The sequence below is a fragment of the Zonotrichia albicollis genome, chromosome 2 (genome assembly GCF_047830755.1).
Source record: "Zonotrichia albicollis isolate bZonAlb1 chromosome 2, bZonAlb1.hap1, whole genome shotgun sequence".
Classification (NCBI taxonomy): domain Eukaryota; kingdom Metazoa; phylum Chordata; class Aves; order Passeriformes; family Passerellidae; genus Zonotrichia; species Zonotrichia albicollis.
Genome location: NC_133820.1, coordinates 102,190,360 through 102,217,131, shown reverse-complemented (window position 1 = coordinate 102,217,131; position 26,772 = coordinate 102,190,360). Strand labels below are relative to the sequence as shown.

At 39.9% G+C, this 26,772-nt stretch overlaps 1 protein-coding gene across 3 annotated transcripts in view; it reads left to right on the top strand.

Moving 5' to 3' along the window:
• The first annotated feature begins 1,641 nt into the window (after nt 1–1,641).
• The window catches only part of ST6GAL2 (ST6 beta-galactoside alpha-2,6-sialyltransferase 2), a 178,799-nt gene continuing 153,668 nt past the window's right edge, over nt 1,642–26,772 (top strand). For all 3 annotated transcript variants that reach the window (XM_005487975.4, XM_026794017.2, XM_074535879.1), the window contains exon 1: nt 1,642–1,931. The gene's annotated coding sequence lies outside the window, so the exon portion shown is untranslated. The remainder of the gene's footprint in view (nt 1,932–26,772) is intronic.

Genomic DNA, 26,772 nt, shown 5'->3' with positions numbered 1-26,772 from the left:
CATGAACAACCAGTAGGATGTTGCAATGTATGGTCTATAGGTCACCAATAGTCCCTGCTTTTTATACCAAGAAAAACCAAGTCTTGAAAGTCATGGCTGCCTCTGTCTATGCCACAGATGACCCCACATGCCTTTGTGGCCATCTGCTTTGGGGCTCCTTCAGGACCAAGAGGTGGCAGTGTTAGTCTGCAGCTTAAACACAAGGTTGTATTTACCACCTGCTGCCTAATACACTCTGAGCAGCAGGGAGGCAGGAGCAACAAAGGACAGAAATTTCCATCTTTTCATCTTCTTCTACTGAGACAAGTCAAAGCCTTGGAAGAAGCTTCTCTCACTTCATGTTTTATGATTTCCTAATAAACTTACCAGGCTAAAAAATTATTTCTCTTTGATTAAAAGTAAATATTAAGTACATGTTTTGGAGATTAATAATGAGGCAACTGTGTTTGAAAACATCCCCTGAAAAATGTTAGCAGGCTGAACAAGGCTTTCATGGAACGTTGCAAAGCACTAACATATTTTAGATAGAACTGTCAATAAGGCAACTCTCAGTTGTGACTGATTTTTTTTAAATAGGCTTCTGTCAATTATTTTCTCTTCTTTTCTTCCCATTTCCATCTTTGTTTCAAGGTGCATCTGAATGGTGATACCAACAAATAGTCCTTAAAGTCTTTGTCACACGGGGGCTCTGCCAAGCTGGCTTACTGGTGCTCCCCAGTTGCTCATGGGGACAAAGTCAGATTCACACATCCTACTTATATTTTTTCACCCTTTTCTTCAACTGCTTTGCAGATGACTCTGTAGTCATTTGAAATGTACCAAGACGTGGACAAAGCCACTGCTTTCTGGGGAATCAGGCTGCTGGTAGATTGAAGGAAGTGTAGGATTTCAGCCCCCCAGTTGTTACATTTGCTATTGTGTTGTGCATGTGTGTAGGTGAGTGTATGGGTGATCATGTGGGAGAAAGAGAGATGGATTGATGGTGGGAAATATTGAAGAACACTTCTCTCTTTTCCTTAGGAAGAGGATATTTTTTATCTCATTTTATCAAAGGTGACATCAGGAGTAATGACAAGATAAATAATTTTAAGGCTTCAAAGAACAAGGATTCTAAAGAATAGGATTCTGAAGAACTTTAAAGAAAGGATCTGTCTTGGAGATTAAGCTTTTTAAAATCCTTCAGATCCCTTTGCCAAATGCAATAATATTCCATTGTAAATCCTTCCATGAATTTACATGTAGCATTGAATTTTTCCTTTAATGGTGTATGCAGGTACAAAAAGGCAATGATGTGTATTTACTAAACTGTTACCTTTTCAGTTAGTGAATTGCTTAGCCTGGGTGCTTTCTTTCATAAATACAGTCATTAAATGCATGAAATTATTGATCTAAACTGCTTTCCTGGGAGATTGTTCCTTATAAAGAGCAAAGTCAGGTCTCTTTTTGACTGCAAGCTAGGCTAGATTTTATAATAAAACTTTCATCATAAAAAAATAAAAAAATTAAACTCTGATCAACAATAACCTCTCTATGATACATCAATGACTAAATCTCTGTGAGAGCTGGCTTTAATTTTTCTTACAGTGAAAGAGAGTAGGAAGGATGCAATTTTTTGCAAGGGACTCCTTTTTGAAGAGATCATGCTGAAAAGGCTGCTGAAGGGATCTCTTGCTGCTACAATTTGTAGAAAGGAGCTCTCATAATTATAGTCAGAGTTTATTGTGCCTCTCCCTGTCTCCCCCCTTCCCACTCCCTCCCCTCCCTACCCCTCCGCCCCGTGTGTGTGTATGCAGAGAGCTGGAGAAAGCTGGCAGCACTACCTGAATAGCTGCTGAAAGAGTGAGACTTCTCAGCTCCTGCTTCATTACTGGGTAGCAGCTATTCCAGCGTGTGCGAGCTCCAAACTGCTTCCTCCCATCGGAAAGCCCTTGGTAAGTCCCCTCAGCCGGCAGGGCTGCGGATTAACTCAGCGAAAGGCAGGATGGGGGGGTGACAGGGAGCTCTGGGAGCTCAGAACCCGTGTGCAGCTTAAGATCCATTAGATTTCAAGGATTTTGTGTAATAAATGTGTAAAATCTTCTGTGGATTGCTGGGATGTGCAGGCAATCACGAGGAATGTTTTGCATGCTCAAGAGCAATGTTAAGTACACTCAGGAATGCCTGAAAGAGAGCAGAATTTTTCTACCTAAGATAAGATTAGTAAATGCTTCTCAAAACTGCCAGAAAAGTGGTTGTGTGTTGCTTTGTTTTGTTTTCCCCTACCATCTTTCTCTTGTTGTCCTTTCCCCCATCTGGTCTTTTTGATTGTGTTGAATGTGTTAATAGGCTCAGAAAGAAGAAACTGTATCTTCTTGCAGAGTGATGACATTTGAAATGTAGAACTTTTATCAGAAGAGGGATGAGAGCTGAAGCTAAAGAGGAGATAACGTGTGCTTTTTACTTGCATTTATATTCTTGTGCATGTTTCTGGTGTTGATTGTACAGACTTGCTATGCTCACAAAAAGTTCAAAAAGCTGGGAGATGCACATTTGCTGCTCAAGATGCTGATGTTTGCACTTGCATCACATGTTTTATTAGTCATCCACATGAAAAGTAGCACTCTTCAGGTAGGTCCTTTCAGTACATGTAGCAAAAAGCATTCCCAGACACTCTTCTTCTTTGCCTTGATCCTATGAGCCAAGATCATTGAACTCCACAGAAAATTATAGAGGCCACTGGAGAGGTCAGGTCACAACTCTCCTTGCCCCAGTTGAGCAGTGGCATTTGAAACAAGAGGCTGAAATAATGCTGTTATTTGAGAATCCCAGTACCTTGGACCTGGCTGTGTTTTGATTTGAAAAGTAGGAATGAGTTAAGCAGGAACAGGCTGAGGTTTTTGTCAGGCAGCACAGAGCATTAACAGAATGACTGCCTCTGAACTGAACCTCAGCTACTCACTCCCCTGATGGATAAATCCAGTCTACAAGAGATGACAGCCTGACTAGCTGGGCATGAGGCCATTGGCTCATTTGTTACTGTCTGTCCAGTCCACACCTCTGTTGGCTCCAGCTGTCTGTCGGATCACACACAGGTGACACAGCTGTACTTGTAACTATGGGGGTAACCTGCTCCTTGTATTTAGAAAACATATACCCATGATGTGAAACTGCCACTCAGTGTCCCTAGACATTATTTCCTTTGCTACTGAGCAAACATGATAGCTCAAAGGATTAGATTTCAGGTCTGCAGTGATGTCTTTCCAGTTTGTATGAGTAAATTTACATCTTTTCTACAGGTCAAAAGAGTGATACTGACAGATTTTCCCTTTCCAAAAGATTTCAATGTTTATTAAGGGACAACTTTCAAGCAAATATTAAAACAGAGATTAGCCAAGCACAGAATAGATGTTGCTTCCTGAAACTCAGTCATTTTATGTTATGGTGAAGGGGAATCATGGAAAAGGGTGTGGAGGACTAGGGGATTGATAAGCAAGTTGATGTAACATGTAGCAGTGGAAATTGCAAGTAGGAGAATGTCTCATGTTCCAGGTTGTCAGAGTCAACATTAGTTCATCAATAAATTAAAATGTTGTCAAAATTGCATCATCACCTGGGCTGCTTAGTACATTAAGTATAATACTGGAGTTCAATATAGAGAATAATAATTTCCAGGGGGAAGAAAGTGATAAGTGAAGAAGATGTTTGAGGTCTGGCTGTTTTTGGGGTTCTTTTGTATTTTCATCCATTAACTACATAAATCTCTGCTGGAATACTCTTGAGTACAACTGAGTATTCTCTTTTCTAAGTTTGTTTTGCTTTCAACATCTGCTTGGATGTATGAAAGAGAAGAAACAGCACAATGAGAAGAATTCCAGTCTGAAGAAGAGCAGGAACAGGTAGCTCTCCAGCTCAATGACACATCCTTGTGTTAAATTCAGCCCTGACCATGCTCATTCTAGTATGTGAACTCTGCTGTCATCTGTTTGCTATCAGCATAGCAGGATGTTCTAAAAAACATCTTAATATCAGGTCAGGATGGTGGAGAAATACTGGGAAGATTTCACCAGGGACCAGATGCCATGACCTTTCTGCCTATTGGAAGTTTGCTCTGTGAGGGTGATGCAACTCAGCACAAGAAAAAAAAATGAGGAAAGCGTCTTTTCTGATAGGCAAAATCTGTGTTTATCATGGGCAGTGCATGCTCTGCAGACCCTCACTCATGTCACAAGAAATCTGTCTCCCCCCTTCTCACAGAAATGTGGGAAGGCAGGAACTATTTGTGTCTTGCTGTACAAGGGACAGCCTGTCTCACAGACAAGGCCACCCTATTTATGGCTGTGTGCCCACACATCCATACAGGAGCAGATCCCTGGTCAGAGGTGGGCAGGAGACCTTGCCTGTGCTCGGGCTGATGTGGTTGTCACCCTGCAGTCAGCACCTGGCAGAGCCTCACTCCATCCTCCCTAGCAGCCCTAGGGGAGTTGTTCCTGGAGGATCACCAGGCATGGTCTTAAGATCTTTCTGATAAAAAGATCTTCAGACCCTGACAGTATGAGCCAGGGAGATCTAAATGTGCCTTCAAGACAACCTGGGTTCTCATCAGAAATTCTCTCTGTTGCTTCTCTGAGTGAAAATGAGCTCTTCTCCCTGCCCCCCATCAAAGATTACAATTCATGAAGCAGAAAATGCCAGACACTCAAGCACTGGCAGAGTTCTTTTAAATTATATTTCTAGTTTATCATCCTTTTATATGTCAAAGTTTTATATTTCCCCTATCTATTTTTATATATAGCAAAACTTATCAATCCAGGCATTTCAATATCCATCACAAAAGCATAAAGATCTATATATCATTGTCAACTGAACAAACAGGGATTTTCAAAGAGTATTCCCTGTGCCAGCTGAGGCTTTTGTTTGCATTACTTGACTACAATTCTGTTTATAAGAATTGCAAAACCAAACCAAGGAAGCAGAGACTGGTGTCTCTGTTTTTAGGTTTATCACCTCAAAACCCCCACTGCTGTACTCAGACATCCTTCATCTTTCCCCTTTCCCTGAGAAATCTCCATCGCTGTGATTTAGACCAATGCTCTTTGAAACAGATATCACACCTCCACTCGTTGCACACCTTTATGTCTATCAGGCTACATGGAAATATGAAATATTATGTACAGCCAGATTACTTAGCATGTGTAAAAGCCTAGTGCAATCTTCTGATCATAACTGTTCATTTTTTTTGTAACTCCTTGCACTTTGGCAGGGTCAAAAGAAGAGAAAACTATTCAAAAGTTCTGTCATTACCTTTTAGTTTCTGGGCCCAGAGAAACAACTCAAAATCCAAACAACTGTTATTTTCTTTTACTGCAGGGCAGTGGGAAGGGTGAAAGGACATTGAAAAGCCATAATCTTGCAGTTATGAGGGGAATTATGTGTGGCCTTCTCGTGATTAGAATGAATCACAAATTGTTTTTGTCATTGCTAGGAAAAGACCGGAAGTGACATTTAGCAGTATATGAATTCCCCAGTAATTGGTACCATGTAATATAAATTAGATTAGAGGCTGTTTACCAAGTCCCAGTACAGCAAGTTTTCCTTTCACTATTTTCTCAAAGGAAGATAATCTATAATGTATATTTTAGAAGATGACTGCAGCAAAGGAAAGCTACCATCCTAAAGGAAAAAAAAAAATATTTCAATAGGACTTTGCAGTCAAAATTCCTTGCTGGTTTAAAGAAGAAAAAATTCCTTGCTGGTCTATACCCAGAAATAATACTGGGTTTGAGTGTTTCCTTTACTGCATTTCTGTGTTAACTCTGCTAAATAATTGAAGAAATGAAGAAGAGCAGAACAGATAACTAGGTAATAGCAGGCATAATCACATTCCATTCCTTTAAACCTGGATCTGAGTTCTTTGACTTGCAATAGGCGTTTTTTTCACTGAGAATCTGTGGCAGGATACGTTCCCAGCACTATAGCAGATGCTATTAAAACAGCTTCTTTTCATTATGAAAACAAAGCTGAAGCACTGTAACATATGTTGTGTTGATTCATGTCTCAGAAAACATAATTCCATGGAGATATATTTTATAAATGCAATAAGAAAGCAGCTGACTTCTTGAAAAAATGCATTTGACTGCAGCATTAGCCACTTGCATTTTGTACTTGACAAGTACTCAAATGCAATGTGTTTTAATACATTGCCACAACACCTAGGAATTTTCATTCACATGCAACACTCTTCCTTTCTCTTCACAAACGTCTTAAACAATGCTACTGGAAAATGGGAAACATTGGGAAACAATTCCTTTTTTGGGACTCTGACCCTCATGTTCAGTGGCTAGTGTTCAGACCTCCAGATTGGATGTCTCCTCATCTGCAAAAAAGAGAAAATATTTCTGCCTCTCCTTCCACCTATGCACCCGTTTTCTGTTTTCTGTGCTTATGCAGCATACTGGGGAGAGAGGCTGTGCCTTATACGCACAATACCTACACAGGCAGCACCTACACAGGTCCTGCCTGCTGCCTTTAGGTGGAAGAATTCTCCCCACATACCACCAGCAGATATTCTTAGCATCAGCCTCAGACAGCTGGATGGTGCCAGTGGTACTGGGGAACATTTCCCTCAGAGTACAGGGCACAGAAGCACCTGCAGACTCCAGACACTTTCCAGGACTGGTGCAGCAGTCTCAGAATACTTCTGTTCCCCCACCTACAGCTGATCCTCTCAGTAAATACTATAATGTCTTCATCCAAGTGTTTGAAGAAAAGACTCAGCATATCATTTCTGGAATCGGTGTCTGGGAATGTATGTGGCAATTATATCAAGAATACTGAGAAATACCAATTTCTTTGGCAGTTCTATCAGCTGCACACAACTGACTGCAGTAAGTGTTTGTTTCTGACAGCTGACTCGATAAGGTGGATCTGTGGTGAGCTGACAAGTGCCCTAACAAAGCATATTCTTGAAGAATTCTCTTTCTGTCCAGAAACCCACTCACATCTCTGACAGCTGGCACCTTCAGTGTAAAACAATCAAAACACCACTCCACAATCCTACTGTGTTTGTGTCCCAAACAAAAGTTAATGCATTTGGCTGGAACAGGCTGTGTGAAACAGGAGCAGATTTTGGTGTACTGCATGCTCTTATTTTCTTATTTAGTATATTTTATATTAAAATATATTTCAACAAAATTTAAAGAGTATACTCTGCCCCCTTTAAAGAGCCAGAAACCATCTCTCAGCTGAAGTTAAAACAGTCAGTGAACTGATCTGTGATTAATTTCATCCACCCCAGGGGCATTAAACCTGGTTGTAGGGGCAGCACAGAGTAAACAAAGGCTGTTTCAGAGGACAGTGAACCTGTACAGAACAGCTGCTCTACATCCTTTCTCCTCTTGTGCTCCACTGGGAGCACAATGAGGGGAGAATACAAGTCACAATAGTCACAACACAGGACAGAGAGAAGAGTAAAAATATTAGTGTGAAAAAACAACACATAAACTTTACTGGAAATTTTTTTTTTTTTTATGCTGAGAAAGACAGAATAAAACTGACCACCTCTCTAGCTCAACTAAAAGCCTAATTTATGATGACGGTCCTAAAAAGAAAACTCAGAAAGTGAGATGCAAAAGGTCTCCTTCAGTTAGTTCTAACAGAATTATATTTCTAACAGAATTGTTGTACAATGCCTCAAGATAAATCCAGATCCCTCCATCTCATAACTCTTGTTGTCTTTTAGATGCATTCAATCACAGGTCAATAAGGTGACTCAAGCCAAGGCTCAGCACAGAACAAAACTCCCAAGAGGTTTTTTCCAAGCGTCTGTCTTCTTGGTAGAGTTTCAAACAGCTCCCTAGAGCTTACTATTAGAGCAAGCACCCAGATTCTGGCATGTTACAAAGCACTCACGTCTTTTCCCTACATGCAGGAAATCTGGCAGCCCCATTTGCTGAAATTGCTGCTTCAGTCCTCTTTTGGGGGCATGTCTGGTGTCAGGTTGCTTCCTGTTGCAAAGTCCAAATGTCCCTGTTGAGTGCTTCTGAGATCGGATCCCAGGAGGCATCAGCTCTTACCTCTAAGCTTATCCACAAACCCACTGGTGAAGCTCCAGGGAAATAATTATAACCTGTCATTCTCCTTTCCCTATGCTTTGAGACAGCAAATTTCCTTTTCTCTTGAGTGGCGCAGCATAGTTGACCACTTTCACAGCATTATACAAAGTCATTTGATGGTGAAAATGCTTGACAACAGAAGAGAGCTTATTTATTGATTAAAGTCCCCACAGATGTTACCTGATGTTGCTGAAGCTTATAGGATCAGTATTTTTCTGCTAGCAAATTGAAGAAGATAACTTTAGAAATTATAAGTAGATGCAATGTTAGATTTAAAAATGACAATTTTATTTCTTTATGAGAATGGTGTGTAAAGCAGGCAAACATTTGTTCTGCTATGCTCATTGTGAAGTACCACTAAAATATGCTTTCCAAGGCACTATAGATGCAATGCAGACACAATGCACTGCCTTACTTTCACTAAAGATCCCCTTTGAATTTCCTGAGCATATTTTTCTAGCTCAATATCTCTCAATATCAATATAGACAAGATCCATTAGCCAGGTGTGTTTGAGGAAAAAATTAAGGACCATCATATTTCCAGATAATGTATCTTAAAAGCTGATCTCATAATGCAAAGGTCAGATGAAACCAAAGTACTGTTTACAGCAGTGCTCTTTCTTTTCAGCTCTGAAGTTATTAAAGGCATTTAGACTGAATTAATTAAAAAAAAAAAAGGAAACTGTTCTTGACTAGCTTAAGGAATACCATGTGGCATGTAATTTGGATTGCTGAGTGATTTAGACAAGTAAGCTGCATTACTCATCCATCTCATTTAAGATACGTCGATTTTGTAATCTTCCATCTGGATTTTCAGACAAACTTTGAGTTGCTTCTTGGTGGTTTGAAGAGGGCTAGAGAAGATGGCTCATCTTAGAATGAACAAAGAAGGGTGAAAGCTGTCCAACTGGAAAAAGAGCATATGACAGAAAGCAAAGCTGGTTACAGCAGTACATTTTCAACGTATTTTGAATATATTTTCAAATTATTTTCAGTGACAGAATGATTCTTTAGCTTTGTTTTCCACAGCAAACAATCCCTCTGTATTTAGTACAGACCCATTTAGAACCAGAGTGGCACATTGGTATCCAGCACTCACAAGCTTTGTCTACTCCTGCTGTTCTAGCTACAGCATCAACATATCAACACATCTGAGATCATGGACAAGATCCATTAGCAAGGAAATCCAAGCCTTCTACTCTTGGGGTGGGGGAAAGGAGGGAAGAGGCAAAGTGTTTTTAAGGGAATTTAAGAGGAAAACCAATACTACCTTTAACCCATCATCCTGTAATGCCAGCACCATTCATTTAAATATGGAATGCAGATAATACAGATGCCCTGTTACTTGCTGAACAAATGGTACTAGTAGTTCAAATTCCTGTGTTTCCACTCATTAACTAGTGCATGGAGGCTATTTCCAGGCACTCACTATCCATTACATGATGGAGGTCAATCTGTCTAACCAACCAATCAACAAGAAAACATTAGATATGCCTATCTCAGTAGAGCTGAGAAAAAACCTCCTATGGTAAGGCTGCAGATAACAAGGTTTGAACAATGAAATGAAATGATGAAATGAGGAACTGAAAAAAAACAACCTAAGCCCAAATCCCAAACCCAAACAAAACTAAAGAACTCTAATGTTCTTCAAAAAATATTTACAAACTCAAGGAGCAAATACATCTAAGACATTTGAGCCATGTTTGTGTGAAATTTATTAGAGGTAAAGGACCAAAATCTAATTTGTTAATTTTGGTTTTGGAAATCAACTGCAAGAAGTCCTTAGCCAAAACAATCTCTGGAAACAGATGCTCCACAGAGAGAAAGAAAAGTGCCACAAACACCAATTCTCTCCCCCTGCCTCAAATGAAAGAACAGTAATAGGAGCGGCAGCTTCTTGAAGCTCATTTTTTCCCCATGACAAATATTTCTAGCAGCAGAAGCTCAGAAAGGTTCATTGAAGCATCCTGATAGACCTCATGGGAAGGCTAGGAATACCTGCTACTTCAAGATGGAGCTTGGTGTGGGATAATCTAGACAGATCATTATGAAGGGTGCCTAGAAGGAGGTCATTAAAGGCTCCATGGTAGGTACAGTTCAATAAAGCTCCACAATTGCTTTATAATTCAAAGGATCAAGGGACAGGCTTGAGCATTAAAACTAAATAAAAATAATGAGGTTCTTTTTGTTCTAATTGTTTGTTTGACAGACTGGTTCACAGTGAGGTGAGATGAGCTTTGTTTAGTTGAACCATCAGCCTAATGTCTTGCCAAGTCCTGTCTACTGTTTTAAACATGCCAGGCACCTGGAGGCCGCTGAAGCCAGGGAATCTGTGAAGGCTGGGTGTGTGGGGCAGCACACCCACACCAAGAGCCAGAGGCAGTGCCTCACTGAGGGCCCAGTGATTTCACAGGGGAACAGGACAGGCCCAGGCAGCAATGATGCTGACACGCGCTGCTTTGGGCCAGAACACCTTGGTTCTGTGGCACAGTGAGATACTTATCTGAGCCACAGGAAAGCTGAAGGCAACATCAAACTACACCTCTCTGACTTGGTTTTAGTTTTTCCACTTTTCTTATTGCTTTAAGGAAGATCTGAAGTGCTATGTGTTCCCCATGGGTGGTGGTGGGGTCCTACTCATATTCAGCCTCCATTTTGCAGCAGCAGAACCTGGGAATTCCATGGAGCCAAGAGCAGCCTGTAGTGCAAATCAAGAGGCAACGGTTCAGTGTCTCCCACCTTCCCCAGTGGGGCTTGGCAGTGTGGGTGAAACAAGGCACTGCTTTCCACAGGCTGGGGTTTGCATTAAGCATAAGGTGAGAGCTGTGACATTAGCTTATGTGACAGACAGGCCTCCAGAGACACAGAAACCATGTTTGATACCAGTGAGAGTACCAGACCTGCTGAAACACACAGAAGTTTGCACAGCAGGGGGTGTGAAATGAAGATGATGGAGGTGATTTTCCTTGCCATTCCTGCCCTGAGCCATCAGACTGCAACAGAAATCAAGACATGCAGTGCTTTGGGCCAGGCAGCTATGGGTAACTGAACTAAAGCAAATAAAATTTTTGTAGAAAGCATGAAAACTGCATACATGAAAAAGTGATATGGTGAAGTTAGCACTACTGTTGTTTGAGAAAGAGCGAGCTGCCAAGCAGAAAGCATTTTTCTTTGGTGTCTCTGGTGAACATTTTTGTTTGCAGTGCCTACAGTCCAGGCAGCAGCAAGGCAGGGCCAGAAGAAAGAAGAGAAACTTTACTCACAACACAGATTCTCAAGCTAAGTGGTTCAGAAATTGGTGGCCCAGTACATGCAATAAACACCAACATATCAGAACAAATTCAAAGCTCTTATTTCACAGATCCAGAGCAAACAAACAAACAAACCAAAACAAAACAAAAAGAAAAAAAAAAAAAAGGAGTTACCAGTGTGAACACAGGGTAATTTGTGTTTGACTTGGCTCCAAATTCATGCTGTGAGATTCTTAACCTGACAGCATCAGCTGTGATTTTTTATTGAGAACAGTTATAAAAGTGAAGATCTATCAATTAACAGGAACAAGATTGTTGACTGCGTTTAGACATTGTAGAAAATTATGTACACATCATGTGAAAAAAAATTATGCTGCTAGTGGCAAGAGGGCACTCAGAAGATGTCACCATTAAAGTTGCTTCCATGAAATTTTCAGTTTTGGGGCTGATGTTTTCATTCCTGGGAAGGTACAAGCTTTGAATAATCACAGAAGAATGAGATGCAGCAAGCAGAAGTGTGAAGGAGCTCCATGCACAAGAATTTGGACAACATTTCACTTTCACTATAATTTATTGCAGTTGCCTCGTGTTTTTGTAGAGTACGCCCCCCCCCCCCCTTTTATATAGGATGTAATCTGTTTGAAAACAGTGAGTTGCATGATGCCTTGCATATTTACAGGAGTAACACTATTTTAACATGTTTAGATAGGATAGTTTGACTAGCATTCAATTTTTGGAGCAAAACCTTGCAGGCAAGGTTTTTAAAAACAGGAATCCAAACATAGGCATCTGAGACATATCTATATGGGTCTATATAAGTAAAAGTACTAAATTCTAAATATGGCTTTCTAGGTTTAGCAATAAGGTGCAATACTGAGTTGCTGAAAGCAACATAGCTGCAATAGGAGCTATGGAGACTTTCTGAACAGCACCATGCTGCTTCCAGGATCCACTCTAGCCTGGATAACCTCACAAAGCCCTGTGTTATACCACACAAATGCATCCAAACAGAACTCTGCTAGAAAATGTGACATCCAAGTTAGCAGATCATGTTTGATTTTACCATTTGTGTTTCAGGACAGTCACATTTTTTATTGTCCTGAATTTGGCTGGGAGAGTTTCTTTAATCTGTAGTAGCTGGTACTACTGTGCTGTGTTTTGGATTCACTATGAGGATAATCCTGATAACACACTGGTGTTTTGACAGTTGTAAAGTAGTACTTATCCTTAGTCAAGGATTTTTCAGCATCTCATGCTCTGTCAATGAGGAGCTGCACAAAAAGCCAGGAGAGCACAGTTTGTACTGCTGGCCCAAACTGGCCAAAGGAGTATTTCACATTATAGAGCATCATGTCCAGTACCTAAACTGGGGGAATTACCCAGAAGGAGCCAATCTCTGCTCAGGGGTGGAATGGGTATTAGTCAGTGGATGGTGAGCAATGGTATTGTGCATTACTTTTGTCTCTTGGGTCCTGTTATTCTTTCTCCCTCTCCTTATTATTACAATTATTAATAATATTAACATGTTTAAAATTATAATTATGTTTGAATTAATAAGTTATTTTTATCTCATCCCGTGAGGTTTACCTTTCTGTTCCAGTTCTCCCTCTGGGGGCAGGGAGGAGGCTGTGTAAGAGGCAGTAATGTGGTGCTTTGCTACCGGCCAGGATTAAACCACAGCACTTATCGTCACTACAGCGGAAATTTAGGACACACAAGTGTTTTGTTCTTCAAGGCTTGGCTCATAACACTACTTTTTGACAAGCTGTGACACTGTTAATGCCTATGGAAGTGCTTACACTATGAGTAACAGCTAGTAGGAATAGTATGGATAATAGTTAACTGCAGAAGCAGCACTCTCTTTATTTAGTCCCTTGCCTGGGCTATTTTCAAACAACTGCTGTTTATTGTCATTATTGGGTTCAAGAACTGACTTTCTTTGTTCTCTTTCCAAAAACCAGAGTAAATCAGGTCTGACATTCAAAGCAGTGTATTTACAGCAGCACGGAGCATGTGTCTCTGGAGCGTGGCTGTAACAAAAAACAGAGAACAGCAAAAGCTCTGGTTATGTTTGTCACCCAGGGGAACAGGAGAGCAGGATGGCTTCCTCATCATCCTATTTTTCCTGCTTTTTTTTTTGCAAAAACATTTTGAAATAGAATATTAAAGCAGGTTGCTCGTCTTTCAGATTTAGGTCTAAGGAATTTCACAAGGAGGTATTAGTAACTGAATTTTGCATCCACATTGGATGTGTTTTGTCTCTGTCTTCCCATGAAGGGAGGATGCACCAGTTGTCACTGCTTCATTAATTGTTCAATTTCTCCCAGTGGTAAAGGGACAAAATTCTGAATTCCAGCTGGCAGGGTTTGCAGGGGTGTATAATTTATGAGCCGTGAGAAACTGGAAAGATAACTACAACCAGTATGAGCATAAGAAAAACATCCAGCATGCAATCTCAGCCACACAGCTGCCCATGCTTATTTATCACACTGCACATATTTCTTACTTTCCCAAAACCTAATTCTCAAGGTTGTTGTTTTGTTTGTGTTTTGGATTTTTAAAGAACTACATTCCTTTTTATAGGCTGGAAGGCTTCTCAAGGGAAAGAGAGACAGTCTGGAAAGAACAGGATTTAAAAAGGTATAAAGAAAAATTATATCTTGCCAAAACCGTATCAACACTATTGAATATTGTGGACAGCAAAGGATATGTAAAAGCAGAGGTAGGATTTTCACACTAGACAGCTCCTTCCTAGAAATGGAAAAGATCTGAAGAAAGACAGGCAAGGCAGACAGTCTTTCACAAACAAGAGAGGAAAGAAAAGCAGAAATGTAGGGATTGTGGATATGCCAATCTATTGCTATTAGTTTTTAACTTTTCTAACCAAACTTTCTGCATTACTGGCAATATCACCAGAACACAAGCCAGGTGTCTGCATATTTGCATAGATCTACATATTTTTAGTGATATCTGAACCATTGAGCTAGAACAGATAGGATAATATACAAAGGGCAAATAGAAATACATAAATACTTCAGGATTTAAAATAATTTCTTATCCATATATATCTTCCTTCCTTCTGCCTGTCAGTTTTGCTTCCTCCCTTCCAACAGGAGACTTTCACTCTAGTGTCACACTACCCTGAAAAGATTTCACTTGATGAACAACCTCACAGCCACATCTCCTCTCCTAAGTTAATTCTAGTCCCCCAACTTCATTTAATATCTCCTTCAGAAAATCAGGAATTTCAGCCCACTCCTAAAGGAAACCAGCCTTGAGTTCTGTACAGCTTGGCTAGATATGAGCACAGATACCATCAGTTTCTTAGTTATGTTATATGTTTCCAATAACTTTCTTAAATAAGAAGCATCTGGCTTAAACAGCACAAAGCACTGTTGCCAGCATTGCCAGGAGGGTTTGGCAGAAACCATGGTCTCTGTTCTTGGAGGTGTCGTGGGCTGCAGACAAGAATTTATGTTGTCACGTAAGGAGCTCTAGCCTGGCACACAAACTGTTTGTGCAATTCTCTGTTACATACTTTTATTCATGCAGAACTTTCTTCTGGGGTCGGGGAACTGAGCAAAGGATGAAGCAGACTTCAGCTCAGCATCTCCAGTGTGTGTAGATAACTGAGAGGTGATACCTTAACCTGTGCAGCCCCATGTCCTCCAAGCTAACTTCACCTGAGATGATCCCCTCCCCAAATGAAGGTGGGCTGCTTGGGAGAAAATGCTGTTGAAGGGGTCACAGGTCTCGAGTTTAGGGTAGATTTCACCCACCACCATCAGAGTTGAAGCACTCTCACAGACAATGAAGATTTGCTTTCGTCTCCACCACCTCTTGTGGGATAAAATGAAAATTCATTTAGCTTGACTTACTGCATTTTTTTCTGTGTGTCTGAATTTCACCCTTAAGTAAGAATAGTGTTCCTGAGTCTATCCATTTAAAACTATATACATATCTCTAAAACATAAAATATGCACTCAGAAGAGAGTCTGATGCTAGATTTGTTAGACTATCAGTCCTGATGGAACTGTTTCTAATTGGTGTGGCAGGCTTAGGTTTCTCCATTGTAGTCCATGAATTATTCCTCTGTACTGTGCTGGAGTAGCAGGCAGGGTGGTAGCACACAGAATATTTATCAGGATGAATATAATGAAGTATTGAAGTGGAAAGTGCAAGAAAAGGAAATAAATATCCACTGGAGTAATATGGACTAGTTATTTACTGAAAACATATGAGAATTTACATATGAAAAAGCATGAAAGAAAAAATTATCTTTCCCCAGTGCAAGTAATAGTTTTAGCTGATCTGCTGTCAGAAAATGTTTCCTAAACTAGTTTTGTTTAAAGTACCTCTGAAATGGTAAACTGTCTAGCAATCAAGGAATCAGATTATTAAATTTACCTTGATTAGCATGGTATTTTTCAAGTGCTAATAAATTTTAACTTCTAATAAACTGGAAACAGCACATAAATTGCTAGTACCTAAACTTCTAATCAGTTCTGAAAATCCAAATCAGTGTGAATTTTTATACTATTCTCTTGCAGTCATTGTCTGAATGTCCTTCTTAACCTTGAACTGTGAGAGAATTTCTGTGTAAAATAGGGGAAAAGATGCCACACTTCAGGATTGCAATATCTAGTTATAATATAAGTATGTAAGAGGTATGAAGAGCAAAAATGCTTTTAGTAAGTAAGGTGCTCATAAATGGCCTTTTTTTTCCATCCAAAGGGCATTCTTACATGTTAAGATACAATTTTCTTCAAGCATTCAGTGCAAACTGCTGGGTATGTTACTGTAATAGGTTTACTGAAAAAAATTTCTTGCTCTGAAATCCTCATGTTTTGTAAGCTTAGAAATATTCAAAGAACACCATGAAATAATTGATAATACAACCACATATGAGTTTTCTACGTACGTCTTTCATTTTCCATGTTGTCACAAATAAGACAGTCATAGGTCTTTAGGAGTATAACTCTGCCTGAAAATCATGAATTTGCAAATGTTAAAGGATAGACACTTTTTAGCAACCAAATCTAGTCATCAGCTATCTGGAGCTTCTTCCACTTAGACATATACTAGAAGAATAGAGAGGCCTGCTGTCTTCTGTAAAGAAGAAAAGTCCCACTCCTAAATTAATTGATGCATTTTGTTGTACTATTCCTACACACACTTTTTTTTCTCTGTTTGTTTCAAAAAGAAACCTATTAAACAAGCTAGCAGAAGGCAGAACACAGATACTGATTTAGCCAAAAAAAAAAAAAAAAAAACCAAAATCTTTATGCTGGAAAGAAATGTCACAAGATAGATAAATTCTGTGAAAAAATGGCAAACAGCCTGGTGCAATGTGCAATAAGCAGCAGAGCAGTGCTGGCTTCCCCAAAAAGACACTGATGCATGACAATATTTTCTGATTTAAGTAAGTTAAGTAGGGCAGCCAGTGGCCGGACAGTTGTGCCCAATCTTCCCCAAATGGCACCCAGTAAGGCACAGCCTGTGTTAAAACTGCTGGTAGTTATACAGATGCCTACACTGATATTTAAGTTTTCCTGTTCTTCCCAGACAGCCCACGGAAAAATTCAGAATATCCTTTTTATGCTTTTTTTTCAGGAGTAGCTCTCATTTGATTGCTTGTAGAGCATGGAAAGTCACCACATATAGGAGCTTTTACTTATGCAACATGCAGACTTCTCCCCTGAATGGTCCCATGTTGTTTGAGCACCATTTGGATCCTGCTGGGATCTGCCTTGGCTTGTGGCCCTGTATACCAGTGCTGCACATTTGGGGCCTGTGTACTGGGGAGCATTTCCCAGACATTCCCATTGCTCCCAGCTGTGGTGTCCCAGTAAAGCATGTTCAACTCCATTGCCTCAGACACTGGTTCATAGGTAACCTACCTGACATGAATTAGTCCTGGGCCTATGTCTGCCTTTCTCTTGGTTCTGCTGTTTCTATATGGACACATGATTTTCCCAATACCCTCACTCAACACAGAAGTTCCTATTAATTTCTGTTTGGCTGGCCAGGGAGAGCCTGAGCTGTCTGCCACTGTGCCACTTCTATTTACTGGAGACATACACAGCCCAAGAAAATGCAAAGTGAAAAGCTTTCTTCTGATGCTATTTTAGTGCTCTTTTCCTTCCAGTCATGTGTTATTTTCCTTCCACAATCTGGATCCTCAGGTCAAGCTCCACTGTGGCTTGGACAGCAAAAGAACTTGTGGATCCTTCACATTCATCAAAACACGAAAGAAATTGCATCCTTCATTTGCTAAAAGCAATGTGATTTTCAACTTCTCAGACTGAGGAGGGCTGGGATAAAGGCTGAGAAAATATAGTTTAGAAAACAATGTGTTTGTGTCCCAGAATAATCATCATTAGGGGAACTCGGTTGCTTGTCAGTAACTGGTATAGTAGGTGTGCAAAAGATATTGGTAATCTGAAATATCAGAATGCTGTTAGTAAACATTTGATGCCTAGAAAGTGAAAGTAAATATGCTAATAAGTTTTTCTGCAAAGGATGATACCCTCCTATCAGACAAATTTCAGGATGCCCTGAAAGCTGATAAACATTGGTTCTGGCAGGAAATGGATGTGTGGGGAAGTGCATGCCTGGGACAAGCATTGATTCCTGAAATTCTCTGCTCTGCTCATGGACAGTGATTATGAGACTCAGTGCATTCACTTCTCTCAACAGCATAATGAAAATTACATCCAACAATGTAAAATTAAATACAAGTTAATCATCATTAGGCTATTGGTAATAGCAGCAAAAATATAACCATTGTGTATATTTGAAAGATGGAATAGAGGAAAAGAAAATAGAAGAAATAGAAATAGAAAGAAATTAAACTGAACTGAGAAAGATTGAAAAAGGAGACAATTCAGAGAAGACTGAATGGGAGAAGAGGAGACAGGAATTCAAGGAAATGGACAGTAAAGTAGCAAGAAGGCGCAACCAATATAAAACATGTCATACCTGATCTGTGCCACTGCCTTGGACACCTAGCACCCCGTTTCTGCTAGAAACTAGGATTAGGTGTGTCAGAGGATGGCACATGAAATCTGTCTGTTGAAAACCTGCAATGCAGTCAGCCTGTCCTCTTAAAAGTGATTATTTGAAGTCTAGAAGCATGAAAGATGGGTAAGAACTGAGGTGCAAATAAAAATATAAGGTGGAGATAATTGAGGGTGTGAAGAAAAAACAAACTGGGATATAAAAGGAGCCCAAAAGGTCATAATTTATTTTCCCATAGTGTTGTTCTCTAGAGATGATCCAGCTCAAAGTCTTCATGCTCAGCTCCTGTACACTGTGCAGAAAAGCACACTACCTTTTATGAGATTGTTTTATATAGTTTCATGTGGTGCTTGTCAATGTTGTAGGATTTCCAAGTTACTAGGTTTGGTTCTCCTTGTAATTCGATTTTTTTAAACAAATCTAGGTATTTTTGAACCTAAATTACTCCATGATTCACTCCTTAATCCTCAAAAGATTTTTTTGAAAAATATCCCTGTCCCTTCCTTATATCGTCTCTGCTTATTAAAACTAATCTGAAACGCATTGGCTTGACTATAGTGAAGTTTCTCATTGCCCTTTAAAGCTTTTATTTAAAATCTGTAATTTGCACAATTTATATTACATACTTACTCTAGTATCTGCTGTCAGGGCAGGAAATTTTCTTGACTGATATTTACTCTGTACAGACGGCAATCAAGCAACCCCATCATGAGCAGCACTTGCCCCAAGGCAGTTCCAGGAGGAGTCTCAGCTCGGGTAACCCCGAACTTACCTGAGGCTTTTTCATAGAGAGGGAGCCTGTTCAGGCTACATCCCTCCAGAGAGCCCAGCAGATGCTGCACTTGGTGCTTACTTGGCCAGCTCTGCTTGTGGTACCTGAAATAAGATACATGGAGCTCAGAGAGACCACAGGAACAGCCTTATCCAAGTATTTTTACCTTAGCAATTCAAAACAATGCAAAACACAGCAGCCCCTGAAGAGTAATTTCTTCCAGATGAGTTCCTCTCATGATGGCCCTAGCACCAGGATATGAGAAGTGACAACCAGACCAGGCCTTATGCACCTCTGCATGCCAGATATTCCTTGAGGAGGAGGGGGACTGGGGAAGAGAAGCTGCTGCCTAACAGCATCCAGCTTGTGCAGAGAGAAGGGAACATATTTGAATGGTTTAGCACAAATACATCAGCTCCTGGCAGGATATTGAAACTGATCAGTGGGCCCTGTGATCAGCGTATCAGAGCTGACTGATGTGCCAGTAGTGTCAGCCTGTTGTCAGGGGTAATTTTTTTTTGTTTATGGTTGTCACTTCAGCTGGAGATTAGATAGCGGACCTACTAAATTTGCAGCATTGTTATCTTGCTGTGGACATAAGCTTTGAAACATGCCTTGGACAGAAAATGTTATTACACTGGAGGAAATAGTACCTATATGCATCCTATATGGCCCAGATTTCTTCAGTTTCTACACTGTAATTTGCTTATCCTTTAGTACAAACTTTACTTCAAGGATGTAACTGGAATAGCATCATATCAAGGAATCCTATTCAAGAAAGCATGCAATTTCCTTGTATGCAGAGAAACAAAACCCTTTAAAGACAAAGAGAGAGCTAGAAAAGTTTCCCATGTTACCATAGCAGACTGCCCCTTTACATTGTTGTTTTAAATGGCATTCCTGTTTTCATATTGTGTTAGTGTTTCAATTTCTGCCCCTCCTTGACTTTAGCTTCTGGGATTTTGCCATTTATAACTCAGTGTTCTGCTTTTCTGTTCCTAGTCTTGCTTACTTTGCCCAAGCCTGTAAAACCAGATGTCCATCTTGCCATGACAAGTTTGCTCAGGGTCAGCAGGATAAAAATTCTGAGAGAGGAATCATAAAAAAGCCCAAATACACAAAGACATGAACATAGTCTCTCCTCAAGCACAGCTAAATCAGATCTGGGATCAGTCTATGTTTAAGCTACCACTGTTTGTGTTTTGGGGAAAGAAATGAAGTAGTACTGGAGGAATTTGAATATGCTGTACAGAAACCACATTTGTTTGTCATGTACCTGATAGATCACCTCATCACAGGAATGTCTGAAAGTAACAGATTGCTTTTTCTCTGAAATTTAGATTAGAAATTCTTTGTAAATGAAATAAAGGAATGACTGTTTTCTAAAAATAGTAAATTTGTTTTTTTCTGAGATAAACCAAGTTATGTGGACCCAAATTAACAGCAATATGTTTCATATTTTCAGTTCTTGCTGCTATGTGTATCTCATCAATTCACAGGACACAAAAAATTAAAGTGCAAGAGTAGCATTTTTCAGAGGATGAATAAAAGAGGATGATGTTTCTAGAAAATAAGTTAGTTCTTTGCACAAACTGGAGGAGCTAGGGGTCAGAATGAAGGATGCTGTGAACCAACTGTCTTCCTCCTAAAGTGAGTTGTGAACATTTGTGTCTGGTTTAAGTCAAACACTAGCCTCTCGTGAACTGGAGAAGAAAGGTGCTTTTGTGGAACAGGTGATAAGCTGGGACAAAATCCCCCCAGTCAGCCCTTGCCAGGTTTCCTGTGTGATACTGAATGTGTCTCTTTGAGACTCATCCCAGCTGCCTTCAGCCTCACAAAGTTAGTCTCCCTTAAACTACTTAAAAGGAGAGATATGGACATGTCCAGTAAGTAATTAATTCCACTGATCTGAGAAGCCTCCTCAAGTCAGGGTGATCTGCCCAGCAGACAGTTTGGCAGCTGCAGCCTGGCGTCCAGCCACGGCCCCTGCGCTCGGTCTGCTCCAGTGGGCAGCTGTCCAGCGCCGCGTCCTGACCGGGACAGCCCGGTCTGCTCAGCCTGGCAGCTTCTCAGGACAGGCTCTGTCCAGGCAGCCTGCTCACAGAGTGCTGGGTGTGACAGTGCCCTGTGTGTGCTGGGAGACTGCTTAGCAATTATTATTAACTACAGAGTAATAAGTGAATAATAGCAGCAGAGTGTTGCTTCAGGCTTTGTAAAATTCAAGTTTTATAGCAGGAGGCATTTCAATGCAGAGAACTACAGAGGGTGAACAGTCACTTTAACATCCTCTGTTGTTTTGTGTCTTAGCTTCTGACATTTACAAACCCAGTGATAATAAAATGAAGAAAACTGGCCCCAACAAGTGAAATATGCACTGCCCTCTGTCTTTTTTACATTTCATGGTTGGAATTTCAGTGTAATTAATCTGACAAGGTAAAGCTTTCCAGATCACTGTTATGCTGGTTTCTCTGGTAATCCTGATAGCATCCATGAAAGTGCACCAGGAGTACCATGTGACTGAGCACATCCAGAGGGCTTTCATGGTTTGTTCAATCACACTGAAAAGCCCCATAGGGATGGTTTAATTAACCAGAAATGTATCTTTTCACTTAGTCACTTCTGCTCCCCACATGCACTTTACCCCTACTGCTGAACCTTGTGGGCACTCAAGCCAGGAAAAGTTGGTTTGAGACAAGAGGTGTGCTCCCAGGAGTGTGGCTAACCCACAGCATTTCATCTGAGGGACAATGGTCAGTGCAGGCTGCCATGTGTTCTCTGTACTCTCGTACTTTTAACCACACACACATTCCCAGCTTGTCACAGGAGCTCAGAAAAACCTGCTCACAGTGACCACCATCGTGATGGACTCAGCCAGTGCCACTCAGCAGCTGGGGCGAGAAAGGGGCACTGGCATGGCAGTGGGTGGCAAAGGCTCAGCTGGCAAGTGGAGTGGACAGACCACTCCAGCTTGATAGAACATCTCCAGGGATGTGATGCTCAGAACACAGCCTTAGCCTCTGCTCAGCTCCCCTGTGTGTCCTCAGATAAAGTTCACCCCATATCCCCACCTGCAAATGAGGAGGACATAATTTCCTTTCTTGCCTCTGCTCTCTGTTTGCATCATTGGCCCATCCTCCTGTCATGGTGCAGTGTAGCATTGGCGGGGTCACTGCTGAAATGGAGAGAATTATGGTTTGTTACAGCCCTTGGGATTTAACCTGACTGGTTCCCGACTTCCATGGGTCAGAATCACCAAAACCCTATTCCCATCTCCTCTACAGGCTGATGGGGAGCAAGTGCAGCTCTCTTTCTGATCTGACACAGATTACAAACCAGGTGGCTCTGACAGGCTCAGCCTAATCCCTCGTGCGATCTCCTCTCAGGAAAGTCACAACAGCACACAGTTTGGCTCTATCTGTACTAATAGTACTCGACACTTAGAAAACCCAAGGCATCAAAGCAGCAGCAGGTTTTCAGATCAGGCTACTCCAGTGGCATACTGAGGAGAAATCTCTCTGCTTCTCTATGCTCAATTTTTGTTAGCACTGCCCCTTTTCACAGGCAAAACTGAGGCACACAAATTGGGCTGAGAAGTAGTGTTTGCCACTATCACAGAGGAAGATTTCTGATTCAAAACATTGTTCTTGAGCTGGCCTTGAAATTTTGAAACCCTTCTCATGTAAGCTGACATTCACCCCATTTATTTCCTGCCTCGATTCTTAAAGAAATTAAATTTTACAGGAATAAAAGAAGCACATTGAGAATGGATACACGTTTCATTTACTCTAATTATGCACAGAGAAAAGTTTCCATTTCAACAAACCTCATTGATATTCTGCTGTGAACTTGACTGAGGGGAAAAAAAAAACACTAAAGGAGATTTTACCAGTCAATTAACTTTAACTTAAAAAAAACCCCTTTTGTGGATTTAAGAATATTTCACTTTTCACTTTAATTTCCTTTCCCTCTTTCTATGACTACTGTAATGATAAAACCTCTCCCTGGATCACCCTGAGATTCTGCCAGGGCTGTAGTACCTAATACTCTGATACAGGAGCTGGTGTTATTTTATGGATTAATTCCAAATAGCAGGATATCATGTGTCAATATTGCAGTGGGCTTTGTGCTATATGTGAACAGGCCACCTCTTAGGCCTTAGGGAGAAATACTTATTTCTCTCACATATGTGGTTAAATCTTTCAATATTTTGTGACCTCTGTCACTAATGCACTTAGACTCTACATGATCTTTACAAACAGTGTTCACAAAACTTACGTATATGGGGATTTAATAGATCTGAGAGCAAGCTCAAGAGTCATAATGCAAAACAATGAATAATTTATTAGAAAATGTAGAAAACCTCAATGAGAAAATGAGACAAGAGTATTTTTTACTCACAAACCTTATGAACATTGTTATCTTAGAGATAGAAACTTAAAGTCTGCTGAGATTTTCTTTATCACTATCAGTAATAAATAAATTAAAATAATAAAATGATACTTTTTGCAACTGTTAGTATCCTTGCTTCCTTCTCAAACAAGGAAGAAAACATTCTGAACTAAGCCTACTGTAGTAATTGCCTGTTCCATGACAAATACAGTGATTTCATTGTTTTCTGCTTTCCCAAATATGAAAAATTCTTCATTTAAAGATTTAATTTGTATCAGTGGCTTGAAGAACATAAGTACTAATAGTATTTTACTGCTTAAGAGCCTAAACATTAGAAATAAGAAACTAACATGACACCAGAAAACATGGTAATCCCTGTAAAATAGAGAGAATAATGCAATGATTTGAGCTTGGTCCCTGTATGTATAATAATCATCCTCTGAATTTTTTTGTCTGCAGTCCTGATTGAGAAACTGAACAGAATTTCCCTCAAAATATATGACAAAGATATGTCCCTGAATTGTGCAAGAGCAAATCCAAGATGAGTTTGGGCAACTTGTCTTTAATATGAGTAGATGTTCATCTTGGTTCTTTTGAGCTACAGTATGCTGTAAGATTCCTCTTTCTGTTCAGCACAGGCTCAAGGCACCCTCCCCAGTGTGCCAGCAATGAGTTCACACCATCCTCACCTGTCCTGCAGCAAGCAGAACTCCATGGTGTGCTCCATGCTGAATTTGAATACTTTCATCTGCATTCCTATGTGTGTGTGGTGTCACAATATTAATTTTTTTACAAGTTGTATTGACTAAGAACAGCTTTAGACCTAGGCTGCTTTATGTCTATTCCTTTCTTGCAGGAATGCAAGTTGCCCAAAATTCCCCCAGCACCAGCTGCTCTTTCACCAGGCCACTGACTCAAGGAGGCATCTAGACAGATTTTGCTGCAGATTTCAGAGGTCAATATTGCAATATTAAAAGCACAGGCCTTGCTTTTAAACTCAAAAAAAGAGACATCTTTCCATGTTTTACATGCTTTTCAAAGGGTACACCTCCATCTAGTCTTACCCTGAATCCAGAATTGTTTTTCAGCCATCCCATTTTTCTGATACTGCTAGCAAAATAGAGCCAATGAATTTAAACAGATTTACTAACTTGAAGTTATTTGGAAAGGTTTAAGGGAATATTTGAAATGGTATCATATCATAGTGATATAGCTTTTGTTTTGGTTTTAACTTTTTCTCTTTTTTTTTTTTTTTTTTTTTTATTTTTGTGCTGGAATGCAATAGCCCAGTACTGTAAATTGCCATTAATAGTTACTGATGCAGCTACTAAAATATTCCATGCTGAATTCCATACGAATTTGTCATTATGTTTCCCCTCATATCCAACAGAGGATGGAGATAGACCTTGGCCCTCCTTTTGTTGCTGATGTGTTTGTTAAAGAATGAGAAAAAATGTTAAGAAACAGAAACAAAATAAATACTACAAGATCAACTCATGGAAAACCTTAAGTGAAATAGGGAAAGTCATTATGGCCAAGGGTAGGAAATAAAGCGTCTTTTAAGAATCTCTGCACTATTTCTTTGGGCCAAGCAAAGAACCACCCTGCTATTCTGGGTGTTGCATAGAGAGGTGTGGCATTTGAAGCAAGAGGAGAAGTTTCATATGGTAAAGCTGTGTGACATCTGTCAGTTAAAATTTTTTGAGGGACAGAAATGCAGATTTGTTTTTTCTGAAAGTTTGATTCAATTCATTTCCTTTTCATTGAAATGCTCTTTTCCACTGAAAGAAAATAAGAGAAAAAAAAATACATATTCTGTTGTGGCATTTTCCATGTGAAATTATTCAATTTTTCCATCAAGATTTTCAATTTGAATTTCCCTTTCTCTTCACTCTTTTTGGGAGGAGGAAGGGAAGTTCATAGATTTCAAAATTATTGCAACTGAAAAGAGATGTTTCAAGTTGAATGTATTAATAATTGAAAAAGTAAATGAGAAACTGTTATTCAACTCAGTACAATTTTTTTTTTAACACAAATTTGGTTTTGATTTTTTTTGAGTTTATTTTTTATTTCTCTCTGGAACCACCAACAACACTGTTAGAAGACTGTATATTATTAATGTACTACAAAATGCTCTTGGAACAGAACTCGAGAGATTGTGTGAACTTTCTGCATATGGTAAGCAAGAGTGAGCAAAAACATTTAGAATGACAATGCCCCAAATTATTCTGACTCCACAGTTACTGTAACCTAATATGTTTAGGATTAAAGAAAACTTCCAGTTTTGCTGTACCTCATGAATAGCAGCACAAACCACTTACTGCCATGCAACTAAGCATTTTTCCTTGTGTTTCATTCCTGCAAAAGGGACAAATGAGCCCCTGGACTTCATGAGATTTTTTTCTATCTCAGGTAAGAAATATAATGTTACGATTATGACCACGTTGTGTTTACAGTGAAAATCTTGCCAGCTTTGCTACATGAGAGCAGTTGTCCAAGCAGTACCCCAAGTCCTGAATATGAGCAAAGAATAATTATAGCATCATTTTGTGTACTGCAACAGTAAGGATGTGTCAGTATTTCAGTGTAAAATCTGTGGACCAAATCCTTGTGACATCATTGAGGAGCTCAGTGCTTTTTGTCCTCAATGAAATACTGCCTCTGAATTTTATATCCTTGACTTCCTCCATCAGAAACTAATGAATGATTGTCAGATTCAGACTTTTGCGCCTATTACTCATCCTGAACTTCAGTCAAGATATTTGAAGTATCTTAAAAAACAGAGTACATTGGTCTCTAACCACACATCACTCTCATATCACTCTCATTGAAGAAAAAAATATTTTGTATTTAAACAGGTTTCCTTGGCCTTATTAGATGGGCACTTCCAGGAAAGAAGTGCCAGAAGGTTTATTCTATCATGTAAAACACTAATTTATTTGTAGCACATGCTGGTAGCTCTAAGGTAAGTGTAAGAATTAAAAACCAAAACAAGTAAACAAATGACGCCACCTGTCAAAAAAAAGAAAGAAACAAACAAAAAAGCATAGACATGATTGAAGGGAAAAGAGAAGAGAGGTGAGAGTACTTGAAGGCAGGGAAGTGGAAAGAATTAGCAACAAGCTAACAAAAATAATTGTAAAATATTTTTTAAATACGGAAGATGAAGTTAATTGCCCCTCAGTGTCCTGCCTCTGAGTATGTCCAGAGCCCAACACATGCAATGCTTTGCACAAGCACTCCCCAGACT